Here is a 10000-nt window from a genome sequence, read left to right as displayed (position 1 = left end):
CACACACACACACACACACACACGTACATATTCACAAGAAAATAAGTAAATATTGAAACCAGAAATATTTTTTATACTTATGACATAAGCGTGAAGGTAAGGAAGAAGAAGGAGGAGGAGGAGGAGGAGGAGGAGGAGGGATTTGGGGAGAGAGGAGAAGGCACACCTGACTGAACCAGAGAGAGAGAGAGAGAGAGAGAGAGAGAGAGAGAGAGAGAGAGAGAGAGAGAGAGAGAGAGAGAGAAAGGAACCTGTTTCGTCGAGGGAAGGGAGAGGGGGAGGGAGAAAGAGAGGAGGTGGGTGCGATTTTCAGTCAGACCCGTTATCACCCCTCCATTCCCCTCCCCTTCCTTTCCTCCTTCCCTCCCCTTCACCGGGACCTGTTGTGGCGGGGAGGGAGGGGAGTGGAGGAAGGGGGGTGAAGGTAAGGTCATGCTGCGCGGGTGGTGGTGGTGGTGGTGGTGGTATGCAAGATTGCTTTGAAGATAATAATAATGATAATAGTAATAATGATAATAAGTGGTTTTTTTTTTTCAGCGGTATAGTAAATGCATTATTAGAACATGGGTAATAAGGATAATTAATAAATGTGGAAGCATGATTATGGCCAGAGAGAGAGAGAGAGAGAGAGAGAGAGAGAGAGAGAGAGAGAGAGAGAGAGAGAGAGAAACGAGACGAGACAACACAAAAAAAAAAAAAAAACGTACAGAAGGAAAAAAATCGAACCTAAAAACATCCAGAAAAAAACAAAGGAGAGAAATAGACAAAAAAAAACATAGAAAAAAAATTTAGAAACACACAAAAAACAAACAAACCCACCTTACCTGTCGCACTCATAATTAATCCTCCCACACCAGGTAATTAAAGCCACAGAAATGCAAGTAACTATTAACAGACCCACGAGTAATTACCTTTTCTACTTGCAAGGAATCATTAGCGTACAGGTGTGTTAATGAATGGGACAGGTAAAGGTGTGGAAGGAATGGCCCTCTACCCCCTCCACTCCCAACCACCCCCGTACCCCTCCCTCCTGTCCCTTGTTGCCCATGTGGAACAGGTGGAGGAGTCTGCACAAAACGGAAAGGGACATCCAGGAAGAGGGAAGGGAGAAAACCGTGATTGGGAGAGGGAATAAGGGAGAGGAGTCGTGAGAGGGAGGGAGGGAGTGAAGGCAAAGGTAAGGTATAAATTAGAGAGAGAGAGAGAGAGAGAGAGAGAGAGAGAGAGAGAGAGAGAGAGAGAGAGAGAGAGAGAGAAGGGGGGAAGTGAAGATAGAAGTATTGAAGTAAAAAAGAGAAATAACAGAAGATCAGAGGAAGATGGACGAAAAATTACGAGAGAGAGAGAGAGAGAGAGAGAGAGAGAGAGAGAGAGAGAGAGAGAGAGAGAGAGAGAGAGAGAGAGACTCTAAAGAATCGGAAAAGGATGTGAGTAATAAATTCCTGCCTTTAGTCCTTTACTTTAGTCCTTTACTAGTCATTCCTTCAACTACCGCCACCACCACCACCACCACCATAATCATCTGAGTCATACATAATAATTTAAGCGTGCTATTATTAAACAAGAGAGAGAGAGAGAGAGAGAGAGAGAGAGAGAGAGAGAGAGAGAGAGAGAGAGAGAGAGAGAGGTAGTAATATCTTAGTCTCTCCGTGATGCCTGGAAGGTGAAGGGCTAAAATGGGAGGTACACCCTAATTAACTACAGGTAAAGGTGAGAGAGAGAGAGAGAGAGAGAGAGAGAGAGAGAGAGAGAGAGAGAGAGAGAGAGAGAGAGAGAGAGAGAGAGAGAGAGAGAGAGAGGGGGGGGGGGAGCGTAGTGCGTGATCCTAATGATAATGGGAACAGTGTCAGTGAACGTACAGTGTGACACGCCCTTCTGCTGTGACTACTGCTGCTACTCCTACTACTACTACTACTACTACTACTACTACTACTACTACTACTACTACTACTACTACTACTGCTGCTGCTGCTACTATTACTACTACTACTACTACTACTAGTACTACTGCTGCTGCTGCTACTACTACTGCTACTAATACTACTACTACTACTACTACTATTGTTACGGCATTCATATTTTTTTTGGAGAGAGAGAGAGAGAGAGAGAGAGAGAGAGAGAGAGAGAGAGAGAGAGAGAGAGAGAGAGAGAGAGAGAGATTGTGAAGGCAAAAATGTATGAAAGCTGCTGAAGGAAAGGGCGAAAGTATATGAAACGGACAAGTTTTCTTCCACTTTCACTCTTCCACTCCCCTGTGCGTAGGTCGACTTTCCTGTGTGTGTGTGTGTGAGTGTGTGTGTGTGTGTGTGTGTGTGTGTGTGTGTGTGTGTGTGTGTGTGTGTGTGTGTTTGAGTGTTTAGAATTTCAATGCGTCCGTACATACTAATCCCTTCCGTGATATTTTTATACGTACGTAAATTCTCTCTCTCTCTCTCTCTCTCTCTCTCTCTCTCTCTCTCTCTCTCTCTCTCTCTCTCTCTCTCTCTCTCTCTCTCTCTCTCTCAACTAAAAACAAGAGTGTACCAGTTAAACACACTTCCCCATGGACACGCACGTACGCACATACAGAGAGAGAGAGAGAGAGAGAGAGAGAGAGAGAGAGAGAGAGAGAGAGAGAGAGAGGGGGGGGAGTGGGGGAGTGTCGGTTCTGGGGAAGTGGTTACGCTAAGATCATACCGAAGTTGCCTCAGACGCCATCTTGGTACGCCTGGATTTCCTCAGGTGTTCACTTTCGTTCGTGTGGCCTCGACTTGAGCTTCCTCGGAAATCCAAATAGGTATGAGGAGGAGGAGGAGGAAGAAAAGAAAGAGAAGACATAAAAGAAGTAAACGTATTTTTGACGGATATCGATGATCATAATAATAATAATAATAATAATCGAATTCCTGTATATTATCAGTAAAAGTATGTATTAAAAAGTATGAATAATTATTATTTTCTTTATTCAAGGAAAGTAGCAACGTAGTGTTGTTTTTGTTGTTGTCGTTGTTGTTATGGATGGTGATTAACTTCTTCTTCTTCTTCTTCTTCTTCTTCTTCTTCTTCTTCTTCTTCTTCTTCTTCTTCTTCTTCTTCTTCTTCTTCTTCTTCTTCTTCTTCTTCTTCTTCTTCTTCTTCTTCTTCTTCTTCTTCTTCTCCTCCTCCTCCTCCTCCTCCTCCTCCTCCTCCTCCTCCTCCTCCTCCTCCTCCTCCTCCTCCTCCTCCTCCTCCTCCTCCTGCTGCCTCTTTCTCCCCCTGCTGTTGACATTACTGCCAGACACGTTCAGTTCGCGTCTTGCAGTAATGAACCGCGCCACCTCCCCGGAAATGCCTCTCCCTCTCCTCCGTCCCTCTCTCCCTCGCGTCCTGATTGAGCAAGCGTTAGCGTTTCCTTCCTTGTGATTGGCCAATACTTGATAGTTCTTTCCTTCCTACTCTGTGATTGACCAATAGATATATTTTTCTTCTTTTCTTAATTCTTAGTTGATTCTTTTCCTTTGTTCTTATTAGCCAATAGCAGATAACTCTCCTTCCTCCGTGGTTGGCTAATATTTGACAGTACTTTCCTTCCTTCTGTGATTGGTTAGTTAATTTTTCCTTCCTTTTCCTGACTGTCCAATCGTTGACAGTACTTGCCTTCCTTTTCTGTGATTGGTTAATAGTGTTCTCTTCATTCTGATTGGCTACTATTTGACATTCTTTTCCCTTCTTTCTTTGTGATTGGCTGATAATTGCCTGTTCTGTCCTTCCTTCTCTGTGATTGGTCAGTAGATAGTGTTCTCTGCCTTCTCATTGGCTAGTATATTTTTCTCTCCTCCATGATCTGCTGGTCGTTGACAGTACGTTTCTTTCTTTTTTGTGATTGGCTAATGACTGATAACCTTTTTCTTCCTTCTCTGGGACTGGCCAATAGATAGTGTTCTCTTCCTCCCGATTGGCTGGCATTTGACAGTCTTTTCCTTTCCTTTGCCGTAATTGGCTGATGATTGACAGTACTTCCTTTACTTTTTTTCTGTGAATGGTTAATAGTAGGCAGTCTTTCCTATGATTGGTTAACTGTTCACATCTTTTCCTGAGCGCTGATTGGTTGATAGATTATGTTTTCTTCACTCCCATTGGGTAATTCACAGTCCTTTCCTTCATCCTCATTGGTCAAAGTTCAGTTCGTCCTTTATCCTAATTGGACCGCTGATAATGCTTTCTTCACGCTCATTGGCTGAAGCTGACTCTGTCCTTGGATGTGATTGGCGAAGGCCGTGGCTGTCCTCCTCGCTCACTGGGCCTCGTTTGTTCTTATCCTTCACTGTGACTGGTTTAAAAGTCTAGCGTCTCTTATTGGATGTTTGCGTTCATTTCCGTCTTTCCGCCTCGGTGTGTGTGTGTGTGTGTGTGTGTGTGTGTGTGCATGCGTGCGAATCTTTCCCTGAATTTGACTGGTTGGATTTAATGTTTTTAGTGATGATTTTTCATTTAAATGCTTAAGAAAAAAATTAAATCAAAATTTATAAAAAAATAAAATAAAATAAAACTGTGGACGTAATGTTATTATTTACAACCGAAAATTTCACGGTCAAGAAAATAAGTAAAAAAAAATGAAAGGGAAGAAAGAAAATAAGTGGAAGGTGTTCTCTGCTGATACCGGATTCTATTATTTCAAACTTTATATATAAAAAAAAAAGAATAATAAATGAAGTTGTTAATGAAACTTCGAAAATAAAACTAAGCTTGAAAAAAAAAAAGTTTTATAGACTATAGTTTGTAACGACTGAACAAAACCAAAGCTTACGAAACTAAAAAACTGAATCACCTACAAGCCAAAGCCAAGAAAACGATCTAATAGAAAATGTATTTCAAACAGTAAAGGTTCAACAGAATCAAAACTTACAAAACTAAAGTAAATGAAAATGTGAGTTAACGCCAAGAAAACTAAAAGCAAAGTAAATTCAAGAAAATATACCAAAGCTGTAGTCTCAGCAGCATCTAAACTTACGAAATTTAAGCCAAAATAGAATGTAAGTTAAGCCAATAAGAATAATGGAAAAAATCACACGCCGCGCCGCCACGCCCCGAGAAGCAGCAGCCAATCACAGTCTTCCCAGAACACCACCGTGGAATTTCCGGCGTTTTCATTGGTCAACAAAGCGTGTGGTGTATGAGATCTGATTTCCCTGGGGGTTATTTTCTGCGGGAATCTGAGAGAGAGAGAGAGAGAGAGAGAGAGAGAGAGAGAGAGAGAGAGAGAGAGAGAGAGAGAGAGAGAGAGAGAGAGAGAGAGAGAGAGAGAGAGAGAGAGAGAGATTTCTGATACGTATACTAATAGCGTTACATGCATTTTTCTAACTACACAATTAATCATACTGAGTCAGAGAGAAAAAGAGAAAGACAAACAGACAAAAAAAAAGGAACAAAAAACATTAAATAAATAAAACGCACATTAACAAAAACACAAAATATCTCAAAAATTAAAGAAAACAAACCAAAGTAAAAAAAAAAACGATATCAAGAGAAAAAAAGATTGGCAAACAAAACAGAAAACCAACAACAATGGAAGTTAATGTCACACCTTTCAGACGACCTTCCGCTTCTCTTAATTGGCCTTTCACTCCCGTTAATTGCCTCAGGTGTAATTAGACACACAAACACACGTACAATGAGGACGATCTGCTCTGTAAATGCCGCTCCCTGACTTTCTCTCATTACCGCGAACCGTGACGCGTGGGAATTTTTGAAAAGCACAACTACTATAATACACTGAAGTCTCTCTCTCTCTCTCTCTCTCTCTCTCTCTCTCTCTCTCTCTCTCTCTCTCTCTCTCTCTCTCTCTCTCTCTCTCTCTCTCTCTCTCTCTCTCTCTCTCTCTCTCTCTCTCTCTCTCTCTCTCTCTCTCTCTCTCTCTCTCTCTCTCTCTCTCTCTCTCTCTCTCTCTCTCTCTCTCTCATTGTGCAAACAGCCTCTTAACTCTTCTTTCTCTGTCTTCCCCAGGTGAGTGCCAATTAAGCGGCGGGACAGGTAAGGGGAGGGGCATCTCATCACCCGCAGGACTGACGGGTGACTCGTTAACACCTGAGGGAGTCTTACCTGTCCTCCATGACCTGACCTTCTCCTCCTCCTCTTCCTCCTCCTCCTCCTCCTCCTCCTCGAAGTCCTCCTCCATCTTATATTCCTTCCATGACCCTTGATATTTATCGTCGTCCTCCTCTTCTCCCTAACCTCTTCCTTCTCCTCCTCCAGGTCCTCCTCCACCTTTCCATGACCCTAAACCTCTTCTTTCTCTTCCTTGTGATTCTTCTTCTCTGCCTCCTCCTCCTCCTCCTCCTCTTCCTTTCGCAATAATCATCATCATGGTCACATCAATTTTATAACCTTAGGAACAATAATAGTGATTGATGATGTGACACTCACAGAGAGAGAGAGAGAGAGAGAGAGAGAGAGAGAGAGAGAGAGAGAGAGAGAGAGAGAGAGAGAGAGAGAGAGAGAGAGAGAGAGAGAGAGAGAGAGAGAGAGAGAGAGAGAGAGAGAGAGAGAGAGAGAGAGAGAGAGAGAGAGAGAGAGATGTACTTACTCACACACCTCTTTCGTACGTGAGTAATTAGGAAAGTGTGTGTTTGAAGTGTGTCAGTGTGGGTGGTGGCAGCACACACACACACACACACACACACACACACACACACACACACACACACACACACACACACACACACACACACGGGGACCAGTGAAGCAAAGAAAAAGTAGAGGGACTCCCACACTCCCCTTGAAGAACTCTGCTAGTCACGAATGGCTGAAGACAAGGACAGCCTTCCCATATACCTCCGCCCTCTCTGCAGGAGGAGGAGGAGGAGGAGGAGGAGGAGGAGGGGGAGAGAGGATAGAAAAGGAGGAAGGTTGTGATTCGAATAACATTTACATATAATCGGAAGAGGAGCAAGAGGGAAGGAGGAAAATTTGACCGAGAGGGAGAGAGAGAGAGAGAGAGAGAGAGAGAGAGAGAGAGAGAGAGAGAGAGAGAGAGAGAGAGAGAGAGGGGGAAGCAGGAAAGAACGGAGGAAGAGAAATAGATGGGTTAAGAAAGGAAGGGGAAGGAATTACTCGACACAACAATAGAATGAAGAACGGAAGCGAATAAAATATGATAATAGGGAAACTTGTGGCACATTTCGGTAATGAAAGAAAGAAGGAAGAGGAAGAAGAAGAAGAAGAAGAAGAAGAAGAAGAAGAAGAGGAAAAGAAAAGAAAAAATAGATAAAAAGGAGCTGGAGAGGAGAAAAAGAAAAAGAGAAGATTTTAAAGAGGAGGAAAAAAATTGCATAGGATAAGCAAACGATAACAGACTAATTGGTAAAAAGGAGAGGAGGAGGATGAGGAAGAAGAAAATTAAAAGGAGAAGGGGGAGGGGGAGATATAAAAACGAAAGCTAAACAAGACAAAGGATAAATTCATGAAGCGAAAGAAGGAAAAAAAACGCATCACGAAATAGGAAAGAAAAATTGATCAGTAAACCAGTGGAAAAAAGGTTAGGTATTCCCCAGATAGAGAGAGAGAGGGAGAGGGAGAGAGTGAGAGACCCAACCCACGCCAGAAGCAGCAGCAGCAGCAGCAGCACGAAAAACACTGTTGCAACTCACCAAGTGTCTCAGCAGTAGAGTTGCAGAAGACATATCAGCGACAGTGACTGACTCGCCTCGCCTTTATATCCGTCTTCCTCATCTCGCTAACCACAAGAAAGAGAGCACTCAGCACCTCAACGGACTAAGAACCAGCACTCTTTAACCCAAACCCAGCCGTACAGATAATCCAATAGTGGTTTTCTATGTGTCTTTGCACCAATTCGGAATCGTGACACAGACCCCTTCACAGCACGGGGACTCACAAGACACTGAGCTGAGTTAACTTCAAGGCGGCTTCCTCTCTCCCTCTCTCTTTCTCTCTCAAGCGAGGATGGTGTGCCGCGCTGCCAGACCCACGATACAGCCGCCAGTCGAAGTCACATTTGGCGCTCGGATTTGGCTCAAGGGGGAAAAGTGTCGTACGTGGTTTTGTGTTCTTGTGTTTCTTGTCTTCGTGTGTTCTTGTGTTCCTGCCTTTCCTTCTTTCTGTTTCTTTTTTCTCTTTTCCTTTCGCTCTGACTCTCCCTTCCTCCTTCCTCTATCTCCTCCGGTATCTTTCTCTACTTTTCCTTCTCCTCCTCCTCCTCCTCCTCCTCCTCCTCCTCCTCCTCCTCCTCCTCCTCCTCCTCCTCCTCCTCCTCCTCCTCCTCCTCCTCTTGTCACGTCCACTGGTTCTCATTGATATTATATTTTGTGTTAAAATCATGAGAGAGAGAGAGAGAGAGAGAGAGAGAGAGAGAGAGAGAGAGAGAGAGAGAGAGAGAGAGAGAGAGAGAGAGAGAGAATGTTGTAATCTTTGATAAACTAAGAGGTTGATTCTAAAAACACTTGTTCCTCTTGACTACCATTACTCTTGTTTTCTTTACATATTTTCTTCATAATGAGTAAGAAGTGAGGAGCAATGAAGCGTGGTGGTGATAGTGGTTAAGGTGGTGGTGCTGGAGTGAGGAGGAGAGACAGAGGAGGAGGAGGAGGATAGGAGTTGAAGATGAAAGCAAAAAGTTTTGAGAGAAAGGAGAGAGGAGAATGAAGTAAGAGAGAAGAAGGAGGAGGAGGATAGAAGTGGAGGATGAAAGCAAAGAGAACTTTTGAGAGGAAGAAAGGAGTGATGAAAGGGTGAAAAATGAGTGAATATGAGTTAGAGGAATGAGAGAGAGTGAGAGAATAAGTGAGTGTTAGAAGTAGTATATGAAATAAAGGAAACGAAGGGAAGAATAGAAAAAAATAGAAAAAGAATAGAGGGTAAAGGAGAATTATATGCTGATATCTTAAGAAGGAAAGAAAAGAGGATTAAGAAAGATAATGAGAGGAAGGGAAGAATGAAGGGAAAAAAAAGGAAAAGAAAGGATCGTAAAGGGAATTAATGTTAGATTAGATTAAAAAAAAAGATCTAATAAGAGAAAGGAGAAAGAAGAAAAGGAGATAAGAAGAGGAATGGAATAATAGTATTTGGTTAGGTTAGGAAGAAAAGAGGAACTAAAAGGAAAGAAAGAGAGAGGGAAAAGGAAGATGTTAATAAGAGGAGAGGGGAAGAAATGGAAAGGTAGGTTTAGATTCAGTTAAAGAGAGAGGGGTTGCTACTATGAAAGAGAGAGAGAGAGAGAGAGAGAGAGAGAGAGAGAGAGAGAGAGAGAGAGAGAGAGAGAGAGAGAGAGAGAGAGAGAGAGAGAGAGGAGGGGGATATGCTAATGTGAGTAGATTGTAAAAAAAAAAAAGAAGAAGAAGAAGAAAAAATAAGAAATGTAGGTTTAGATGTGGTTAAGGAAAGGGGAGGTGCTAATTTGAGAGTGAGAGGGGAGAGGGAGAGGGAGAGGGGAAGCAGGTGTGGGCAGAGTCACCTGTCAACTTCACGTGCTGCCAGGTAAGTTAATTAGTCCCTACACACCTTGGCTCCCTACCTGTACCCTACCTTTGTCCCTTCGCCTTGCCCTTCATTCATTCCCTTCCCTTATGATCAGTTACTCGACTTCCCTTCAACCTCCTTCCCTTCACTTCCCTTCCTGCTTTCCTTTTTTCTCCTTTCATTATTTTTTTTAGTTCTTTCTTTTTACCCTCGCTTGTTCCTCCCTTCCGCCACTGTTTCCTCCTCCTCCTCCTCCTCCTCCTCCTCCTCCTCCTCCTCCTCCTCCTCCTCCTCCTCCTCCTCCTCCTCCTCCTCCTCCTCCTATTTTCCTTTCCTATCCTCTCCTTCCTGTCTTCCTTCAGGCTATCGTTCGCAGTCAGTCCCTTCTTCCTTCCTCTTCTTCCACCAGCTCTCTTCCTCCTTCTCCTCCTCCTGCTACTCCTTCTCCTCTCCTCCTCCTCCTCTTCATAAGACCAATATTGATACAGGACAGACTGTGGAGGATGTGCGCGGGTGTTGGTGCACAGTGGGAGGTGACTGAAGTGCTTTTCCCTCCTCCTCCTCCTCCTCC

At 43.5% G+C, this 10000-nt stretch overlaps 2 protein-coding genes across 4 annotated transcripts in view; one reads left to right on the top strand and one right to left on the bottom strand.

Moving 5' to 3' along the window:
- The window catches only part of LOC135109640 (uncharacterized), a 70391-nt gene that overhangs the window by 13834 nt on the left and 46557 nt on the right, over positions 1-10000 (bottom strand). Inside the window, exon 1 of one of the 3 annotated variants that reach the window (XM_064021119.1) lies at positions 7605-7852. The exons of the other annotated variants lie outside the window; for them this stretch is intronic. The gene's annotated coding sequence lies outside the window, so the exon portion shown is untranslated. Of the gene's footprint in view, positions 1-7604; positions 7853-10000 lie in introns of those variants that run through there. 3 annotated transcript variants of the gene reach the window in all.
- The window catches only part of LOC135109641 (cell adhesion molecule 1-like), a 395699-nt gene that overhangs the window by 353029 nt on the left and 32670 nt on the right, over positions 1-10000 (top strand). The window lies entirely within an intron of this gene.

The sequence above is a fragment of the Scylla paramamosain genome, chromosome 19 (assembly GCF_035594125.1).
Source record: "Scylla paramamosain isolate STU-SP2022 chromosome 19, ASM3559412v1, whole genome shotgun sequence".
Classification (NCBI taxonomy): domain Eukaryota; kingdom Metazoa; phylum Arthropoda; class Malacostraca; order Decapoda; family Portunidae; genus Scylla; species Scylla paramamosain.
This window is presented reverse-complemented; position numbering and strand designations above follow the sequence as displayed.